Source organism: Scyliorhinus torazame, chromosome 10 (assembly GCF_047496885.1).
Source record: "Scyliorhinus torazame isolate Kashiwa2021f chromosome 10, sScyTor2.1, whole genome shotgun sequence".
NCBI lineage: Eukaryota > Metazoa > Chordata > Chondrichthyes > Carcharhiniformes > Scyliorhinidae > Scyliorhinus > Scyliorhinus torazame.
The window spans coordinates 22,508,057-22,529,472 of record NC_092716.1 but is presented as its reverse complement, the minus strand read 5'-3'; the positions used below and the strand labels follow the sequence as shown (position 1 = coordinate 22,529,472).

The 21,416-nt window shown below is 49.8% G+C and overlaps 1 protein-coding gene across 3 annotated transcripts in view; it reads right to left on the bottom strand.

Annotated features, from left to right (window-relative positions):
* Positions 1–21,416, bottom strand: part of gse1b (Gse1 coiled-coil protein b) — a 663,364-nt gene that overhangs the window by 528,179 nt on the left and 113,769 nt on the right. The window lies entirely within an intron of this gene.

The window sequence follows — 21,416 nt, the reverse complement described above, 5'->3', positions numbered from 1 at the left end:
CACGCACGCCACGGCCGGCGCGGGTCCGCGCACGCACGCCACGGCCGGCGAGGGTCCGTGCACGCACGCCACGGCTGGCAAGGGTCCGTGCACGCACGCCACGGCCGGCAAGGGTCCGCGCACGCACGCCACGGCCGGAGCGGGTCCGTGCACGCACGCCACGGCCGGAGCGGGTCCGCGCACGCACGCCACGGCCGGCAAGGGTCCGCGCACGCACGCCACGGCCGGCGCGGGTCCGCGCACGCACGCCACGGCCGGAGCGGGTCCGCGCACGCACGCCACGGCCGGAGCGGGTCCGCGCACGCACGCCACGGCCGGAGCGGGTCCGCGCACGCACGCCACGGCCGGAGCGGGTCCGCGCACGCACGCCACGGCCGGAGCGGGTCCGCGCATGCGCGTGGGTTGCCGTCTCCACGCCGGCCCCTGGGCAATATGGCGGAGCCCCACAGGGACCCGGCGCAGAGGAACATAGCCCCCCCCCCCCCCGGAATTAGCCCACCTGCCGATTGGTAGCCCCGATTGCGGGCCTGGCCACTGTGGAGGCCCCCCCCCCCCGGAGTCGTATCCGCCCGCCCCCGCAGCCAGAACTCCGAGGTCCCGCTGGGTAGGACCGTACGTAACCCACGCCGGCGGGACTCGGCCGAACTCGGTGGGAACTCGGCCTGGTGAGGCGCGGACAATCGCCGAGGGGGCGCTTTCAACGGCCCCCAACCGGCGCGGCGGCGACCCCGCGGTTACCGGAGAATCGGCGGCCCGGCGTCAGAGCGGCGTGGCATGATTCTCACGCCCCCCCCCCCCCCCCCCCCGACAATTCTCCGACCCGGCGCAGGATCGGAGAATCCCGGCCGTTGTATCTGCAGCAGCCGCAAAGCCGATGGATGATAATTGGGTAACCCAGGGCAATCCCAGCAAGAAAGACTTGCATTTATATGGTGCCTTTGACCACTTCAGGATGTCTCCAAGTGCTTTGCAGCTGGTTGAAAACTTTGGAAATGTATAACTATTAATATGTAGGAAATGAAAGCTGCCCGTTTGCACCAGGGACCCGGGTTCGATTCCGGCCTCGGGTGCTGTCTGTGCGGAGTCTGCACGTTCTCCCCGTGTCTGCGTGGGTTTCCTCCGGGTGCTCCGGTTTCTTCCCACAGTCCAAAAGATGTACAGGTTAGATGGATTGGCCACGATAAATTGCCCCTTAGTGTCCAGGGATGCGGGGGTTAACTTACAGGGGCAGGATAAGGCAGGACGACGGGGAAGTGGACCTGGGTAGAATGCTCTTTTGAAGGGTCTGTGCAGACCTGATGTACTGACTGTCCGTCTGCACTGTAGGGATTCTATGATTTGCGCACAGCAAGCTCCCACAACCACCAACGTGACAGTGACCAGATCATCTGTTTTTAGTAATGATCTGAGCCCCAGGACGCTCGGGAGGACTCGTCCGTCGTGTGGTCTTTTACATCCACCTGAGATAGCAGCAGCGCGGGGGGTGGGGGGGGGTGGGGGGGCCTCGCTTCAACCTCTCATTAAAAGGATGCAACTTTCCGTCAGGACCGCACTGGGAATATCAACATGAAATTTGTGCTTCAGTCTCTGAGGAGTGGAACTTGAGACTGTCACTTTCTAACTCTGAGGCGGCAGTGGTACCTGAAGTGAAACGTGACAATGACATGTGACTGAATCAGAACCCCGCCCACCCCCCCTGAGATGGCTCAGCCAGTTAGTGGGTAAACTTGCTCACCTACTGTGGGGACTCCTCATGACCCCAATCCTACTGCACGACTGCATGGAAACCAAGGCCAAAAGGCTGACGCGTTACGGGAAGTCTGCTCCAAGTGGCTGCGCAAACGTTAATTGCGTTTGACTGAAAGGATTTAGTAATTAGTTTGCTAGCCGGACCCTTGGGGGGATTGGGGGGGGGGGGGGGGGGGGGGGAAGAGAGCCTGAGAGGGCGAGAATCTACTACACAAGCTTCCAGATGTTGTGCAGCAGGACAGGTCAACATCTTGCCTCGACTGCAAACATGCCCGATTTGGGCCTGGACCTGTTCCCGGACCAGAGACCCGTCGCACTGCTACTCCCCAGAGGAGGAAATCTGTCGTAGCCCCGAGGTGTCAACTAACAACCCGCAGCAGCAGGGAGACATCAGTGTACATTAAATTATGAAAGACTTCACATCCTGCTCCAGGGCTGGGTTTGTTTCTTGCTTGCTGCATAATACACCAGGTTTTAACTAATTTGAGGGAGCTGGAATTGCGGAGGGATTAGAGAAACAGATCAGTGGCCCCATGCTGTTTATTTGCAGAGAGGTAGATCACAAAAACAAATGAATTCTCTGATTCACAGAATTTACACTGACAACAAACAAGTACAGGAGCTACAGTTTACTCACAAACATTGAAGGCACATTATGATACCCTGGTGTTGTTTACTCCATTTGAAACTCAAAAGTCTGGTCACAAGGTGGGGAACGCTATACAAGAGGTTGCAATTAGGGCAGCACGGTGGCGCAGTGGTTAGCACTGTTGCCTCACGGCACCGAGGTCCCAGGTTCGATCCCGGCTCTGGGTCACTGTCCGTGTGGAGTTTGCACATTCTCCCCGTGTCTGCGTGGGTTTCGCCCCCACAACCCAAAGATGTGCAGGGTAGGTGGATTGGCCACGCTAAATTGCCCCTTAATTGGGAGAAATAAATTGTGTACTCTAAATTTTTTTTTAAATTAAGAGGTTGCAATTAAGCGGGTCCAGTTGGTGAATCTATGGTTTGGTGTGTTACTGGGCCACTGAGACTAGGCTCCAACTCTGACTTGTAGGAAGTTAGGTTGGCTGAACCCGGGGGATATCCTGTTCTCTCGTGCAAGGTTGGAAAAGTGTTTTTAAAATTTAGAGTACCCAATTCATTTTTTTTTACAATTAACGTAGCTAATCCACCACCCCTGTACATCTTTTGGGGTTTGTGGGGGTGAGACCCACACAGACACGGGGAGAATGTGCAAACTCCACATGGACAGTGACCCGGGGCTGGGATCAAACCCGGGTCCTCGGCCTCGTGAGGCAGCAGTGCTGGTGATTTAACAATAGAGGCTCAACAAATACCCTCCACAATAGTCCTCAACACCAGCGCCCCGCAAGGCTGCGTACTTAGCCCCCTACTCTACTCCTTGTACACACATGACTGCGTGGCAAAACGTGGTTCCAACTCCATCTACAAGTTTGCTGACGATACAACCATAGTGGGCCGGATCTCGAACAACGACGAGTCCGAATACAGGAGGGAGATAGAAGTTAGTAGTTTCAAATTCCTAGGGGTGCACATCTCCAAAAATCTGTCCTGATCAACCCACGTCGACGCTACCACCAAGAAAGCACAACAGCGCCTATACTTCCTCAGGAAACGAAGGAAATTCGGCATGTCCACATTAACCCTCACCAACTTTTACAGATGCACCATAGAAAGCATCCTATCGGGCTGCATCACAGCCTGGTATGGAAACTGCTCGGCCCAGGACCGCAAGAAACTTCAGAGAGTCGTGAACACCACCCAGTCCATCACACGAACCTGCCTCCCATCCATTGACTCTATCTACACCTTCCACTGCCTGGGGAAAGCGGGCAGCATAATCAAAGATCCCTCCCACCCGGCTTACTCACTCTTCCAACTTCTTCCATCGGGCAGGAGATACAGCAGTCTGAGAACACGCACGAACAGACTCAAAAACAGCTCCTTCCCCACTGTTACCAGACTCCGAAACGACCCTCTTATGGACTGACCTCATTAACACTACACCCTGTATGCTTCATCCGATGCCAGTGCTTATGTAGTTACATTGTATATGTTGTGTTGCCCTATTATGTATTTTCTTTTATTCCCTTTTCTTCTCATGTGCTTAATGATCTGTTGAGCTGCTCGCAGAAAAATACTTTTCACTATACCTCGGTACACGTGACAATAAACAAATCCAATCCAATCCAATACCCCAGAGTGTGGTGTGGCTGGAAGATCCCTATTGAACAGTGATGCCGTTAGCAGCGTGCAATAGATGGTTCTGCTTGATGCAATTTTAGGACGGGGTCGACAAGGCAAACGGGCCACGTTGCACTGACCTCCTAATCACAGCGAGCCACTCCATGTAGAACTAGTTGGTAGCTGCTTTTTAGAATGTATCTCAATGATCTGATCTTCTACAGTGCTTTCCAGCCCATCAATCAGGCAGTAATGACTCAATCAGATCACGACATGATAGCAGCCTGTTCGTATATTGTGAGAATAAAATGACGGACATCACTCACACATGGGTCTGAAGCAGCTTGTACATGGCTCAGAATCTGGGGGATGACCAGGAACCAAGATCAAGAGATCTTAAGTCACCCATCGAGAAAGACCTGAGGGTCTCACCCGTCCAAGGAGTCAACTGTTGGTTAAACAACTCCTGGGTTGTTACAACTGCCCATCCTGATTAAGAAAGTGAATTACAGGGCAGCACGGTGGCACAGTGGTTAACATTGCTGCCTCACGGCGCCAAGGTCCCAGGTTCGATCCCGGCTCTGGGTCACTGTCCTTGTGGAGTTTGCGCATTCTCCCTGTGTTTGCGTGGGTTTCGCCCCCACAATCCAAAGATGTGCAGGGTAGGTGAATTGGCTGCACTAAATTGCCCCTTAATTGAAAACCAAAAATGAATTGGGTGCTCTAAATTTTTTTTTAAAGTGAATTAAAGAATTGCTACGGAGCAGAAGGAAGCTATTTGATCCATCAAGTCTGTACGAGTGAGCATTATAACATAGTGCCATTCCCCTGCCTTTTCCTGCTACCCCCGCACATTGTTTCTATTCAAATAAACACCCAATGCCCTCTTGATTGCCTCTATTGAACCCGCCTCTCGCCACTCTTCCAGACAGTGCATTCCGCACCCAAACCACTCGTTGTGCGACTTTCTTTCTCTCTCACGCAACATTTCCTTCTTTGACGGTGAGACCAAAGGAGGTAGAGAGAAAACACGGAATTATACGCCTGGCGTCGGGAGTAGGGAAAGTCCTGGAATCTATTATCAAAGATTTTATAGCAGAGTACTTAGAGAACAGTGGCAGGATCGGACAGAGTCAGCATGGATTTATGAATGGGAAATCATGCTTGACAAATGTCCTGGAATTCTTCGAGGAGGTAATTAGTAGAGTTGATGAGGGGAAGCCAGTGGATGTGGTTTATTTGGATTTTCCGAAGGCTTTTGACAAAGTCCTGCATAAGAGATTTGCGTGTAAAATTAAAGCCCATGGGATTGGGGTAGTGTATTAAGATGGATAGAAAACTGGTTGGCAGACAGGAAACAAAGAGTAAGAATTGACGGGTTCTATTTCAAATTGGCAGGCAATGACTAGTGGGGTACCGCAGGGATCGGTGCTAGATCCCAGCTATTCACAATATAGATCATAGATCAAAGAATTTACAGTGCAGAAGGAGGCCACTCGGCCCATCGGGGCCGCAGCGGCCCATGGAAAGATCACCCCACCCAAGCCCAAACCATCCTCTTATCCCCCCGTAACCAAGTAATCCAACCTAACCTTTTTGGACACTAAGGGCAATTTATCATGGCCAATCTGCCTAACCTGCACATGTTTGGACTGTGGGAGGAAACCGGAGCACCCGGAGGAAACCCACGCAGACACGGGGAGAACGTGCAGACTCCGCACAGACAGTAACCCAAGTGGGTTAGCCCTGCTGCCTCACGGCGCCGAGGTCCCAGGTTAAATCCCGGCTCTGGGTCACTGTCCGTGTGGAGTTTGCACATTCTCCCCGTGTTTGCGTGGGTTTCACCCCTACAACCCAAAGATGTGCAATCCAGGTGGACTGGCCATGCTAAATTGCCCCTTAATTGGAAGAAAAATGAATTGGGTACACTAAATTTATTTTTAAAAAAGTGACCCAAGCCAGGAATCGAACCTGGGAGCTTGGAGCTCTGAAGCAACTGTGCTAACCACTGTGCTACCGTACCGTGATTTAGATGAAGGAATAAAATGTAATATCTCCAAATCTGCAGAAGACACCATGTTGGGTGGGAGGGTGAGCTGTGAGGAGGATGCAGAGATCCTTCAGTGTGATTTGGACAAGTTGAGTAAGTGGGCAAATGAATTGCAGACGCAGTATAATTTGGATAAATGCGAGGTTATCCACTTTGGTCGTAAAAACAAAAAGGCAAGCTATTATCGGAATGGTAAAGGGGGTGGCGTAGAAGTATGGGGAGAAGGCGTGTTGCCTTTTTCCCCCATCAGTTAGGGTGGGAAGAAGCTGCTAGAGAAATTGTGTGGGAGCCGGGGGAGTTGTGGTGGGGGGGGGGGGGGGGGGGGGGGGGGGGGGGGGGGGCGCGGAAGGGAGCGGGGGAGATTGTTGTCTGCCGCAGAAAAGGTAAATGGGGTGTTCCAGTCCATCTATGAGGGGCTTTATAAATCGGAGCCATCGGTGGACGAACAGGGGATGTTGAGGTTTTTAGATGATGAGGTGTTTAGAGGAATAGGAGTTTCCCCAGGTGGAGGAGGAGTTGCGAGTTGCAGGAAGTTTTGGAGGTGTCATTGGGGTTGGAGGAGGTACGTACGGCTTTGGTGAAGATGCAGACTGGAAAGATGCCGGGGCTGGACAGGTTCCCGGTAGAATTTTATAAGAAGTTTGTGGATCAGTTGGCCCCATTGGTGTTGGGGATGTTGAATAATTCACTGGCACTGGGTCCCCTTCCAGAGACGTTGGGCAGGCTTCTTTCTCTCTCCTTCTAAACAAGCATCAGGATCCCACGGAGCGCAGATCGTATTGGCCGATTTCTCTGCTTAATATGGATGCAAAACCCATAGCAAAAGTTTTGGGGTTAAGATTGGAGCCATGTCTACAGGAGGCCGGGGGTGAGGACCAGACGGGCTTTATAAAGGGCAGGAAGCTGTCATCTAATGTGACGCAGCTACTCAATGTGGTTCTTACACCGGCGGTGGGGCCAGAGCCAGAGAGAATTGTGTCCTTGGGCGCAGAAAAGGCCTTTGCTAGGGTTGAATGGGATTACTTGTTTATGGCTCCGGGAAATTTCGGGTTCGGGCCTGGGTTTGTGTCGTGGGTGTGGCTGCTGTGCATGGCACCGTCGGCTAATGTGCCAACTAACACCGTGAATTTGGGATCTTTTAGGCTGTATCGGGGAACAAGGCAGAGTTGTCGTTCGCATTGGTGATTGAACCATTGGCAATTGCCTGATGGCCTTGGTCAAGTGGAGAGGGATCATGCGGAGAGGGAGTAGTGCACAGGGTGACGCTCTCTTGTTGTATGTAAGAGACCCGGGGACAGTGATGGTTGATATTAGGGGGATATTGGAGAGGTTCTTTTTGGGAGTATAAGTTGAATGTTGGGAAGAGTGAGTTATTGTGTTTGGTTTTAGACTGGGAGGAGCTGAGGGAGAGGGCAGGCCTTGGCGGGGTGGATATGTTCAGGTACTTACAGGTGCGCGATTGGGACCGGCGACCGCTCTCAACATTCCCGGTGGCGCTGCCATCCACTTGGCTGGAAAGGATTGTTTCCTGTGCGGGGTTGGAGGAGGGCAGCAGGACCGGGATATACGAATGGGTCATGGCGGTGGAGCAGGTCTCGGTGGAAGAGGTGAAGTTTAGGTGGGAGGAGGAGTTGGGTTCCATGTTGGAGGAGGAGGTGTGGAGTGGATCTCTCCGCAGGGTAAATGCTACGTCATCCAGCGTGATGTTAAGTTTGATACAACTCAAGGTAGTGTCCAGGGCACGTCTCACTCAGGCCAGAATGAGTCATTATTTCGAGGAGGTGGAGGATAGGTGTGAACGGTGCTGGAGTGGGGGCCTGGGAACCATGTGCACATGTCCCGGTCCTGCCCAAGTTGGTGGGTTTTTGGAGGCCTTTTGTCTAACCCCATATCGGCAATTTTAAAGGCGGATTTGGAGCCCTGTCCATTGGTTGCAATATTCGGGGAGTCGGACCAGCCGGAATTGAGGATGGGGGTGATGACGGACGCATTGGCTCTTGCCTGCTTGCCAGCTCGTGGGTGGGTCCTGCTGAGTTGGAGGCAGGTGGCACCGCCCAGTGCCACAGCATGGCTGGGTGACTTGATGGAGTCTTTGCATCTTGAGAAGAGTCACGGTGAGGGGAGCATTTGACAGGTTCCATCGCAGATGGCGTCTGTTTATATTGCATTTCCAGGATCTCGTCACTGTTAGCTTCTGGGAATGGGGCTTCTGTTGGGGAGAGGGGGGCTATAATGGTTGGGGGGTTTTGTTATTGGTTGGGATGGTTTTTTGAGGTTGTTGATACTGGCTTTATTGTTTGACTGTTACTTATGTATAAAATGTTAAAAAATCAATAAAAATATTTTTAGAGGGCAGCACGGTGGCGCAGTGGTTAGCACTGCTGCCTCACGGTGCCGAGGTCCCAGGTTTGATCCCGGCTCTGGGTCACTGTCCGTGTGGAGTTTGCACATTCTCCCAGTGTTTGCATGGGTTTCACCCCCACAGCCCAAAGATGTGCAGGTTAGGTGGATTGACCACGCTAAATTGCCCCTTAATTGGAAAAAATGAATTGGGTACTCTAAATTTATTTTAAAAAAGAGAAAAAAAATATTTTTAGAACAAAATACAACAACTACTACATTTCAAAAGTCTTTCATTGGGTCTGAAGCGCTTCTGAGATCATGATAGGCAATATATAAGTGCAATATTCTCTTTCTTGAAAGGGTTTTGGGCTGGGGAAGGAGGAATGATTATGGGAGGAAAATAAATCAGTCAAGCTTCTTGCTATGGTGAATGTCTGATGGTTCCGGCTGTTAAAATCCTGCCCCAGTTTTAAACACGTATTCCCTTGCACGCTGGACTGTGTATGATCTCTGTATGTGAATATACATGATCAATGTATGTAAATGTTGTACAGTCAATTCAACACTAGATGTCTCACTATCAAATGGGTATAAGAACGACTTTCACGGTCTTTCTGGGAAAGTGAACAGACAAGATATAGAATAGCTAGAGAGAGAGAAGTTATAAGTTATTTCATTATTACATTGTATAGTTAGTTATCTTCACTGTATTTTATTTATTTTACTAGTTGAGTATTAAGTACAAAGGACTCACAAATATTGTTTATATTACTCATTAAATTAGTTCATCTTTAAAAGAAGACTATTGTTTATTTCATCAACTCGGCTGGTTCAAAGAGTAATATATATATTATGTCAGGTAATATAACAGGCTGCACTTTGCTGGCTGCACCATTGCAGCCTGAGGGTTCTGAGCTTCAACAGAATAAAACCTCAGCAGCTGCATGAACCCACTTAGATTAAGCACACTCACAGCGCACATAGGCACACATTCAGCGCAAACACGTGATGCATGTAAATACGCATGCACATATACACGCCCAATGTGCAAGGATACGCAGGTATACAAGCAGCACACGTGCTGACACACGCAGAAGGCCCACACACACTCAGTCCATCACACAAGCGCGCAGACACGCGACCACATCACCCAGAATTAGCAGCAGTTTTTGAAGCATGCATTAATAATTAATGCCTCTCTCTCTCTAACAACTGGCAGCTGGGAGATGTGCAAGATCAGGTGCAGGAGTCTCTCAGTGAGCAGCTCCTTGACCTGCCTCCTCCTATAGGTAAAAGCCTGGCTGTGTTACGCTTCTCCCTGGAGTGAAGGGAGGAAGAAGATGCCTCAACATCAGGAATGTTGAAACTACTGGACATGGGAAAGTGTGTGCAGGCAACTTGAACTACCAGTCCATGGCTGTTAAAGCAGTTCAGCTTAGTTATGTACAGCCCCGGTTAATTGTGCCTTTCCCCCTGACCTGATCGTTTATAGTAATGCACATTGAACCCTGTTGAAATCCAAGTACCTCGCCCTCCCTCCTCCCACCACTGCCTTTCCAAAAACACCTCCATTGGTCTCCACTGTGACTCTGTAGTGGCATCTTGTGGTTGTAATTCAGTATTACACTCATTTCCTTTGATAGAGATTCTTGGTAACATGGAGTGTGCACATTGATTCTCACCACAGAACACCCCATCTCTGTCCATCTTTACAGCCAATGAAACATTAGTTTTCCCCAGTGTCTGACCTGTTCTGGCGGCAGGGAGGTCACAGAGAAGGAAGGGGGAAGGTCGATTCACCAAAACGACGTCCTCTCGAGAGCGAGAGGGGACAATCTTAAAATTAGGGCCAGGCCAATGTTCAAGGGTGAAATCAAGAGACGGATTTTTCACACAAAGGGGAGCGGAGACTTCTGCTATAAAAGCCTGTGAACATACAGGCGGTTGAGGGTTTCAAGACGGAGACTAATGAATTTTTTTGTAAGGATATCAAGCTGCAAGTCAGGGAGCGGAGTAGAGATAATTGAACAGGCTTGAGCTGCTGTGCAGTTGCCTCTGCCCCCAAGTTCCGAAACAACATAAATACAGAAGGTTCAGAGTTTATTCTGATTGTCGTCAGACCCTTTGCTCTGTCCTCAGACGTGCTCTTGGTGACAGTGGGGCAAAGTGATGGAACAATTGGATCATTTTGTGGCAAACAGCCTCAAGGTGCGACAGGATTATTTTATTCCCTTTCTTTCACACCAATTCTGCCCCGTCCCTGTGCCTGAAAAGTAAAAACAGAAAATGCTGGAAATGTTCAGCAGGTCTGGCAGCATTTGTGGAGCGAGAACCAGAGTTGTTTCAGGTCGACGGCCCCCACAGGCACTGACTGCTGGGATATGGTTACACAGTCACCTCATTAATTATCAGCTTTTTCCTTTCCATCGTCTCTCTCTGTCAAGTATCAACTACCTATTGGGATGCGGCGCCATGGAGCTGCACGCGACAGCCCCTGGTACCCTTGTTAAGTGCCCATCTCCCATCTGGCTACCTGAACATCAAGTACTGGCTGATTGCTCCTCACTAGGTCTGTGTGCACGCACACAGATACACATGCACTCAGATACATATGTACACAGATACACATGCACACTGATACACATGCACACTGATACACATGCACACGGATACACATGCACGCAGATACACGTGCACACAGATACACGTGCACACAGAATCACATGCACACAGATACACATGCACACAGATACACATGCACACAGATACACATGCACAGATACACATGCACACAGATACACGTGCACACAGATACACGTGCACACAGATACACGTGCACACAGATACACGTGCACACAGATACACATGCACACAGATACACATGCACACAGATACACAAGCACATAGATACACATGCACACAGATACACATGCACGCATATATACATGCACGCAGATACACATGCACGCAGATACACATGCACGCAGATACACATGCACACAGATACACATGCACACATATATACATGCACGCAGATACACATGCACGCAGATACACATGCACGCAGATACAAATGCACACAGAAACACAAGCACACAGATACACATGCCCACAGAAACACAGGCACGTACACACTTTCACACTCACACTGATGGACAGGCGGATGGATACACATACCATCTCATGGGGACACTCACACATAGCCATTTTTGCCCACCCCCGCGCACACACACATGTGAAACATGCATACATACGCTCACGCACATAACAATAATAATCTTCATTATTGTCACAAGTATGGCAGCACGGTGGCGCAGTGGGTTAGCCCGGCAGTCTCCCGGAGCCGAGGTCCCAGGTTCGATCCTGGCTCTGGGTCACTGTCCGTGTGGAGTTTGCACATTCTCCCCGTGTTTGCGTGGGTTTCGCCCCCACAACCCAAAGATGTGCAGGGTAGGTGGATTGGCCACGCTAAATTGCCCCTTAATTGGAAAAATTAATTGGGTACTCTAAATTTATAACAAAAAAAATTATTGTCACAAGTAGGCTTACAGTAACACTGCAATTAAGTTACTGTGAAAAGCCCGAGTTGCCACACTCCGGCGCCTGTTCGGAGAAGTTAGAATGTCCAATTCACTAACAAGCACGTTTTTCAGGACTTGTGGGAGGAAACCGGAGCAACCGGAGGAAACCCACGCAGACACGGGTAGAACATGCAGACTTCGCACAGACAGTGACCCAAGCTGGGAATCGAACCCGGGACCCTGGCGCCTGAGTGGCCAGGTAAAGTCGCCGTGGTTCCAGATGACCATAGGCTGCTTTCCACTTTGAGGGGGGAGAGCTGACTGGTGGTGATTTAACCTGAGGACAGATATTTTGCAAATAGATGCAGTCAGTCATTTCTATTCAATAAGATCTTCTCATCATGTCCAGACGGTGCAATTCTGTCCAGTTTTCCTTTTCTATAATATGTATGCTTTTAAAACCAACTGAACTTTGGTCATCTGATCATGAAGATCAGTAAACATTGAACAGGTTGGGTTTCTTTACTCCAAGAGCAGTGAAAGCTGATGGGTGACCTGATAGAGGTCTTGGAAATGATGACAGGGTTTGATAGAGTGGATACTGGGAAGGTGTTTGCACATGTGGTGGGGGTGGGGAGTCTAAAACTAAAGGTCGCACAGATAAGGTGGTCACCAATAAATTCAACAGGAGACAATTCAGAAGAAACCCCTTTACCCAGAGAGTGTTTAAAATGTGGAACGCATGACCGCATGGTGCTCGGGCACCTCTGAATCACAGGGTTTTGGGTTCAATGTCCCACTCTAGGACTTCAGTACAAAAATCAAGGTTGACACTCAATACAGTGCTGAGAGAGTGCAGCACTGTCAGAGGCGCTGACTTTTGATGAGGTGCTAAACCAGTCTGCTTGCTTGGGGTGGATGTAAAAGACTCCCCGTGGCACTATTTCAAAGGAGAGACAGGGAATTATTCCTGGTGCTCTGGCCAATATTCATGCCTCGATTAACAGCGCAGAAAAACAAATTACCGAGTCAGTAACGCAGTGCTGTTTGTGGCACCTTGCTGTGCACAGATTTTCTGCCGTGCTTCCTACATTCCAACAGTGGCCACAAAGTACTTTTTGAGGCACCGGGTGGTCATGAAATGGGTGGAACTTCCCCGTCGCACGTGGTGGGGGTGGCGGGGCTGTAAAATGCAGCGAGCCATTCAGAAGTCCATTGGCTTTGACGGGACTGGAAAACCCTGTTGTTGGGAGGGACCGTGAAACTCTGCCCTCTTATCAATGCAAGTCGGTCCCTCGCAAGGAGTAATTGGGATGAATGTCATAAATGCTTATCAGGGGAAGCTGGGTAAAGGCACAAAGAAGAAAAGAATAGCAATGTCAAGGCGGGTGTTCCCGTTTCCAGTTTTCAAGGATGATTAGGGCGAGCTGAAGGAAGATGGGATGAGGCGCATGTGGAATGTGAGCTCTGAACAGAATTGCTGTGCTGAATGGCTACTTTCTGCACCGTAAATTACCCTTATCGCCGTGCCTTGGCCTCACTACCGGGTGGGTCACTCGGTGCCCGAGAAAACTGACCATGTAGAAAAACTGCCCCCTTTCTTCTTTTGGCAATGGAGTCAAACATCTGCTGATTGGCTGACTAATGGAGATGGTGGGCAGGATTCTCTGTCCCGCCAGCCCCATTTCCTGGCGGCAGCGGGGTACTCCGTTCTGGCAGCTGGCCGATGGGGTTTCCCATTGTGGCCACGCCCGTGCCGTCGGGAATCCCGCCGGACGTGGGTGCGCGGGCGTCGAAGCGGAGGGTCCCGCCGACGGAGAATCCCACGGGGTAGTTTTCCTCAATGTATTTCACCTTTTATTCAGGAAGGCCTCGCCTTCTCAACCTTGCCCCTCGCCCGAGGTGTGGTGATCCTCAGATTAAACCACCACCAGTCAGCTCTCCCCCCCCCCCCCCCCCCCCCCCCTCAAAAGGGGAAAGCAGCCTACGGTCATCTGGGACTATGGCGACTTTACCTTCACCTTACTTCACCTTTTGGTAACCACGCCTCATCCAGTCACAGCGATGACTGTTAGCCCGCAAAGGAGAAATGGTTTTACCCTCATTGATGCCTTGACCTCTGGACCTTCATCCGGGGCAAACAGTTCTCATGTTGGCATTAAGGCATGTGCTCCAATATCTTTGTCTCTTTCTGTCAACCCCCCCCCCCACTCCCACAAACCCCTGCCCTGTATCCCCCCCCCACCACCCCGACCCACCCCCACTCCCAGCCTCCCAGTCCCTTGTGTGCAGTCACCCACAATAGGGGCCTGTCAAAAGCACAGATGCTGTGACACAGAAGAAATGAGGCAGGCTCCAAGATAAAAACATGCAAATGTATTTTATTCTTACAGTGTCAAAACTGCATGTTAGGTCGCGGGGAAGGTTGTGTTTACCAAGCGGGGACTGTTTGAGCAGCTGCTCGTTTCACATTTCAGGTGGTGCAGGCAGCCTGGTGCTGTCTAAACCCACGCAGAAGAGTGAGAGAGCGAGAAAGAGAGAGGGTTGCCACAGCAACCGACGGGTGCCGAGGACAGCTGGCGGGAATTTAATCAGGATAAACAAGACGTGCCCTGCACCGGCTCGGCGGGGTCAAAGGTCACCCTTTCAGCCAGGTCACATCCTTTTGGAGGAACGGGTACTTTTTGTTCGGGCATAAAAGCGCTCGACAAAAGGGGGCTGACGACAGCGAACAATGTGCGATTGTAGCGTCTCACTGAAGCATCCCGGACTCCTGCACAGCGATGGAGACATAACTCCCTGACACTGCTGCCGCATGCCAGCAGTTAATGGCTTCATTTGCTAAGTCTCCCCCGTGGTTTCCGGTTAATTTAAAAAAAAATTTAGAGTACCCAATTAATTTTTTCCAATTAGGGGGCAATTTAGCGTGGCCAATCCACCTAACCTGCACATTTTTAGGTTGTGGGGGCGGAACCCACGCAAACACGGGGAGAATGTGCAAACTCCACATGGCCAGTGACCCAGAGCCGGGATCGAACCTGGGACCTCAGCGCCGTGAGGCAGCAGTGCTAACCCACTGCGTCACCGTGCTGCCCGGTTTCCGGTTCGTTAACACATGCCCACAAACCTCTCGGCCATTAAAAAAAAAAAAAAAAATTCTGAAAGCGCCTTTGACAGCACGGACATGTCGCAGCGACTGCTTTCAACTCGCTTTGGGTTAACCCTGTTTGGAGTTGAGGGGCATTCTCCAGACCAAAGAGGCAGTGGACTGCACACAGGCATTTGTTCAAAAGCTGCTGTGTCTGAGTCGCGACGTCACAGACAGGGGCGGCAGTATGGTGTTTTATTTTTAATCCTCTCGTCTGAGGTAGGGCCCAGATAAAAGGCTGTTAACCACACGCCAGAGGCGGCCACTTCCATTAGTGCTGCGACACTAAAAGCAACGCCATTTCCCATTCATAGTATAGGGCCGTCTGGAGGGCAAAGTCCCACCTTCAGATATAGAGCCGCAATGATAAAAGTAGGAACTGGCATTTTTAGAGCACCTTTCCCACTGTCCCAAAACCCCCTCACAACAAATGAATCACTTGTGACTTTTAGCAAAGGAGGAAAACACAGGAACTTTATCCTCTCACAGGATGCAGGTGTCACTGGCAAGGCCAGCTTTTGCTGCCCAATTTGCCATCCCTAATTGCCCTTGAACTGAGTGTCTTGCCAGACCCATTTCAGAGGGTTCCTCAGAGTACACCACATTGCTGTGGGTCTGACATCGATGTTGGCCAGACTGGGTAAGGATGGCAGAAAGCCATCTCTGAAGAGTGTTCGTGAACCAGGTGGGTTTTTACAACTATCGATGATAGTTTCATGTTCACCATAGAACCAGTGCAGGAGGCCATTCGAATCTGCACTGACCCTCTGAAAGCACCCTACCTAGACCCACTCCCCCACCCTAGCCCGGTAACCCCACCGAACCTGAAAATCTTTGGACTGTGGGAGGCAACCCGAGCACCCGGAGGAAACCCACACAGACACGGGGAGAAAGTGCAAAATCCACACAGACAGTCACCCAAGGCCGGAATTGAACCCGGGTCCCTGGCGCCGTGAGGCAGCAGTGCTAACCACTGGGCCACCATGCCGCCATCGCTGAGGCTAGCTTTGAATTTCAGATGTTTATTATTTAATTTAAATGGGATTTGAGCCCACGCGCTCTGTATTACTAATCCAGTGACATAGTCAAAATGCCACCATCTCCCTGGAGCGAGATGATGCACAACGACACCAATAAATACAAGGTTTCAATGCAAGGCTTGAAACTTTTAGCTCTGTTTAGCTCTCTCCGCACATGCTACCAGACCTGGTGAGCATTTCCAATATTTCATGGTGTGATCACTCATGCATTTAATTTGTTTCAGTGCTGTTGTTTGAAGGACACAAGTGCCATGGGATCTTTTATATCCACTTGAGAGGGCAGATGGGGCGATGGGTTGAGGGGGGACTCGATTTATCATCTCATCTGAAAGACAGCACCACCGCCAGTGCAGCACTCCTTCATGTCTGTGCTGGAGTGTCAACCTGGATTTTGTGCACCAAGTAAAGGCTGGCACTATACCAAGAATAATGGGTGGCAGAGTAGCACAGTGGTTAGCACTGTTGCTTCACAGCTCCAGGGTCACAGGTTCGATACCCAGCTTGGGTCACCGTCTGCACGTTCTCCCCGCGTGTCTGCGTGGGTTTCCTCCGGGTGCTCTGGTTTCCTCCCACAGTCCAAACATGTGCAGATTAGGTGGATTGGCCATGCTAAAATGCTTTTAGTGTCCAAAAAGGTTCGGTGGGGTTTCAGCGTTATGGGGATGAGATGGGAGGTGTGGCCTTAAGTAGGGTGCTCTTTCCAAGGGCTGGTGCAGACTCGATGGGCCAAATGGCCTCCTTCTGCACAGTAAATTCTATGAACGCCTCCAGAATTGAATAATAATAATAATGTCACAAGTAGGGTTACATTAACACTGCAATGAAGAGGGCAGTACGGTGGCGCAGTAGCACTGCAGTCTCACGGCGCCGAGGTCCCAGGTTCGATCCCGGCTCTGGGTCGCTGTCCGTGTGGAGTTTGCACATTCTCCCCGTGTTTGCGTGGGTTTCGCCCCCACAACCCAAAGATGTGCAGGGTAGGTGGATTGAACACACTAAATTGCCCCTTAATTGGAAAAAATGAATTGGGTTTTCTAAATTTATTTTAAAAAACTCTGCAATGAAGTTACTGTGAAAAGCCCCTAGTCGCCACATTCCGGCGCATGTTCGGGTACACCAAGGGAGAATTCAGAATGTCCAAATTACCTAATAGCACGTCTTTCGGGACTTCTGGGGGGAAACTGGAGCACCCGGAGGAAACCCACGCTGACAGAGGGAGAAAGTGCAGACTCCGCACAGACAGTGAACCAAGCCGGGAATCGAACCCGGGTCCCTGGCGCTGCGATGCAACAGTGAGAACTACACAAGAAAGGCGGTTTGACTGACAGTAAAGAATGATCCAATTATTCGTATTCTGATAGGCAGGGGAAGACAGTGTGGTGTGATTATTGACATGTCGGGTGGACCAATGGGAGAGTGTGTGGGAGCGAGGGCAGTGATTGGTGCAGGGTGGTTGCAAGCAGCGGGTCATGTGATGATGCCTCCAGGAATCTATCCAACCAGAGTTGGCAACTGTTAAGTCGACATGGTTCTGCAGCTGAACTGGGATGCAAATGTGTCAGGGATAAAATATGCAAGTTCTCACTCAAGTGGTTAGCCATTGCTAGATCTCTGCCCAGGACATGAAACCAACCCCGGTGCAAACACGTCCATTTCGACAGCTTGGCAAACATTCAAAAGTCAAACCCCAGCGAGTCTGATGCTCGTTTGAACTTTAAGCCGGTCATTAAGCACAACAAAACAGACGGCAACACACCACCTTACTTACCAGAGGCACAGCTAACCTCAGCGTACGAGGCATAATCATCAGGACCAGGGCAGCATTAGCATGCACAAAAAAAAAGTCCCAAGTTCAAGTCAGTTAATACTTTAATCCTTTTACAATGGCAGCATGGAAATTTTCCGATATCTACGTTATTAGAATTTCAAAGCAGAGTTTCGCCTGCTGTGAAGTCAAAGGGTTAAATGTCGGCAGAGATGGAGAGAGAGGCACACACACACACACACACACACACACTGTGAGTGTTGCAGCAGCAGATCTCAAAAGTGTAAACACATCTGATAGAAGTAACAGGGCTCAAAGACAACCTTGTCTGCCAAAAGATGTTGGAGATTTCCACATGAAACTGGAAGTGGAATCTCTACCCTGTGGGGGTTTCACAGTGCTGCAGAATAATAGTTATTACCATTTGTTCGAAGGCAAGCTAGTTGATACATGGGACGGATGTCAGAGGGATTTTGAGTTTTATAGCATCTTTCACAAATTCAGATGTCCCACATTGCTTTACAGCCAATGGTAGTACATTTGAAGTGTAGTCGTTTTGTTAATATCGGAAATGTGGCAGCCAATTTGTGCATAGCAAGGTTCCACAAGCAGTAACGTGATAATGATCTGATAATCTGTCTTTTTTTCAGCGATGTTGTTTAAGAGATAAATATTGGCCAGGATACATAGGATGCGATGTAGGGAGAGAAGAATCCAGTGTATTTTTCAAAATATTCTCCACTCCCTTCCTATGTCCACTGAGCCATTCTGCCGAGGTTTGGGAAAGATTCTGCCAGCATTCAAACGGAACATTAGTCATGCCTGCGCTTACATGGTGAGTGCAATCCCATTCCTATCCTCACTCACGTGTGCTGCCAGATGGGGCTGCCGAATAGAGGCCAGGAGTGGAGACCCAAGGGCAGCACAGTGGTGCAGTGGTTAGCACTGCTGTTTCACGGCATCGAGGTCCCAGGTTTGATCCCGGCTCAGGGTCACTGTCCGTGTGGAGTTTGCACATTCTCCCCGTGTTTGCGTGGGTTTCGCCCCCTCAACCCAAAGATGTGCAGGCTAGGTGGATTGACCACACTAAATTGTCCCTTGATTGGAAAAAATTAATTGGGTACTCTAAATTTATATTTAAAAAAGGAGTGGAGACCCAGATCAATTATCCTCGCCTATGCCAGGAGCCCCAAGGCCAATTGCAGTCACAAGACTGGTAGGGAGATGCACACAATCCTTACAGAACCAAGGTTTCAATCTGGAGTGTCCCCTGTCCATGAGGCTGCATAGAACCTAGAATTCCTACAGTGCAGGAGGTCACTCGACCCAACGAGTCTGCACTAACCCTCTGATCGAACACCCTACATAGGCCCACTCCCCCACCCTATTCCCGTGACCCCATCTAACCTCTTGACACTAAGGGGCAATTTAGCATGGCCGCTAAATTGTTCCCAAGCTTCTTGAGTCCACTGAGGTGTGGTTGATGTAAATTAAAGTAGCCATAGTCCCAGATGATCAGCGGCTGCTTTCCCCTTTGAGGGGGAGAGAGCTGACTGATGATGATTTGACCTGAAGATCGCCACACCTCAGGTGAGGGGCAAGGTTGAGAAGACGGGGCATTCATGAATAATCTCAGACGGTTTTGGTCGATATGCAGCACCACTTATTAGATCACCACCTTTCATCAGACTTACTGAGAATGGGTGGGACCTATATTTTTGCATTGTCAGAGTAGAGTATTTTCAGTAACTCCAGAAGACTGCCGGTTGCAAACACTCTCACTTTATGGTAACATATTTACAGTTATGGGAACATTCCCACACACTACTTTCTCCTAGATTGGTAGTGGGGCAACCTACGGCCTGAGGACCACATGCGGCCAATCAGGGTTCTGGATACGGCCCCTTTGTTGACCTCTGCCCACATGCAGGGTTGTCAAATTCCCCTGACTTCCGTCCACGTAAGTTTTTTTCCCTACCGGTGACTGAAGTGATTCATACGTAAAACAAGGGCAAGTGAAGTGTGGTGTGTGCCGATTACCCACAACATTGACTGTGAGAGCCGTGCACTCCCTCTGTGTCCAACCAAAGCGTAAATATTTATTTCTTTTGTTTTTATCATTTGAAGTTGATGATAATTATATTAATATATGAATGATTAAGCAGTTTCTCTAACTCGTTATGAAATATTAAGCGTGCACCAAATACATTTAATGTTATTCATGGGAACTGGTCCCAGCCCGTGTCGAACCGTGCTGCCATTGAGATGAAGGAGGAAGCACAGGTTGCCCATCACTGTACCCAACTCTCAGATCACATGAGTACATGTCATTTTCTTCTATGTCATAGAATCATAGAATTTACAATGCAGAAGGAGGCCATTTGGTCCATCGAGTCTGAACAGGCCCTTACAAGAGCATCCTACTGAAGCCCACGTATCTACCCTATCCCCGTAATCCAGTAACCCCCACTTAACATTTTTTGGACACTAAGGGCAATTTATCATGGTCAATCCACCTAACCCGCACATCTTTGGACCGTGGGAGGAAGCCGGAGCACCCGGAGGAAACGCACGCAGACATGGGGAGAACGTGCAGACTCCGCACAGACAGTGACCCGAGTCGGGAATCGAACCTGGGACCCTGGAGCTGTGAAGCCACAGTGCTAGCCACTTGTGCTACCCAAATTTCATTGACTATGAAGATCTGTGAAACGTCTGATGGCCATGGATATTTCTAAATAAATACAAATCTTTCTTACCATAAGGTAGGAGGCACGAGACTTTGCCTGCACGATAGGTGTGACCTCCACTTAGTGTTTAATATGTCTTAAACAGGAATGAGACATTATTGAAATTGCTGAGAGTTATGACATCTCAGGTCGTCTCACTTTGGGAATTGTTCTTTGGAATGACTTATGCATAAGAACCATCCCGGCAACCATTCTGCATCAGTGACGTCCCGCAGCTATTACTTTGATGCAGGAACAATAAAACTGTCTTTCTTTTAAAAAGGTGTTGCTTGAGATTTCTCCTGTCGCTATCCTAAATTGCACTGTCCCATTTACCCATCAACCCTCTGCTCGCTGATGGACACTGACTCCTTCAACAACAACGTGCATTTAGATAGAACCTTTAACATTGGTAAAACATCCCAAGGTGCTTCAAAGGGGTAGTCATCAGATGAAGGTCGATGCTGAGTCACATGAGGAAGGAGGGCCAGGAACCAAAATGAGAAGATCAAAGAGGTGGGCTTGAAGGAATGGCTCAGAGGTGAGAGAAGTGGCGACATGGAGATTTAGGGAGGCAGTTCCAGAGTTGAAGGTCAAGGCAGCTGAAGATATGGCCACCAACGGAGACGGTAATGTGGTGGTGATGCCGCTGGACTAATATTCCAGAGGCCCATGGCTATTGCTCTGGTAGCTCGGGTTCAAATCCCACCACGGTGAAATTTTAATTCAATTAGTAAAATCTGGAATTGAAAATTAGCCTCAGCAATGGCGACCATGAAACTAGCGTCGATTGTTGTAAAAACCCACCTGATTCACTGACGTCCTTTCGGGGAGGAAATCTGCCATCCTTACCTGGTCTGACCTAC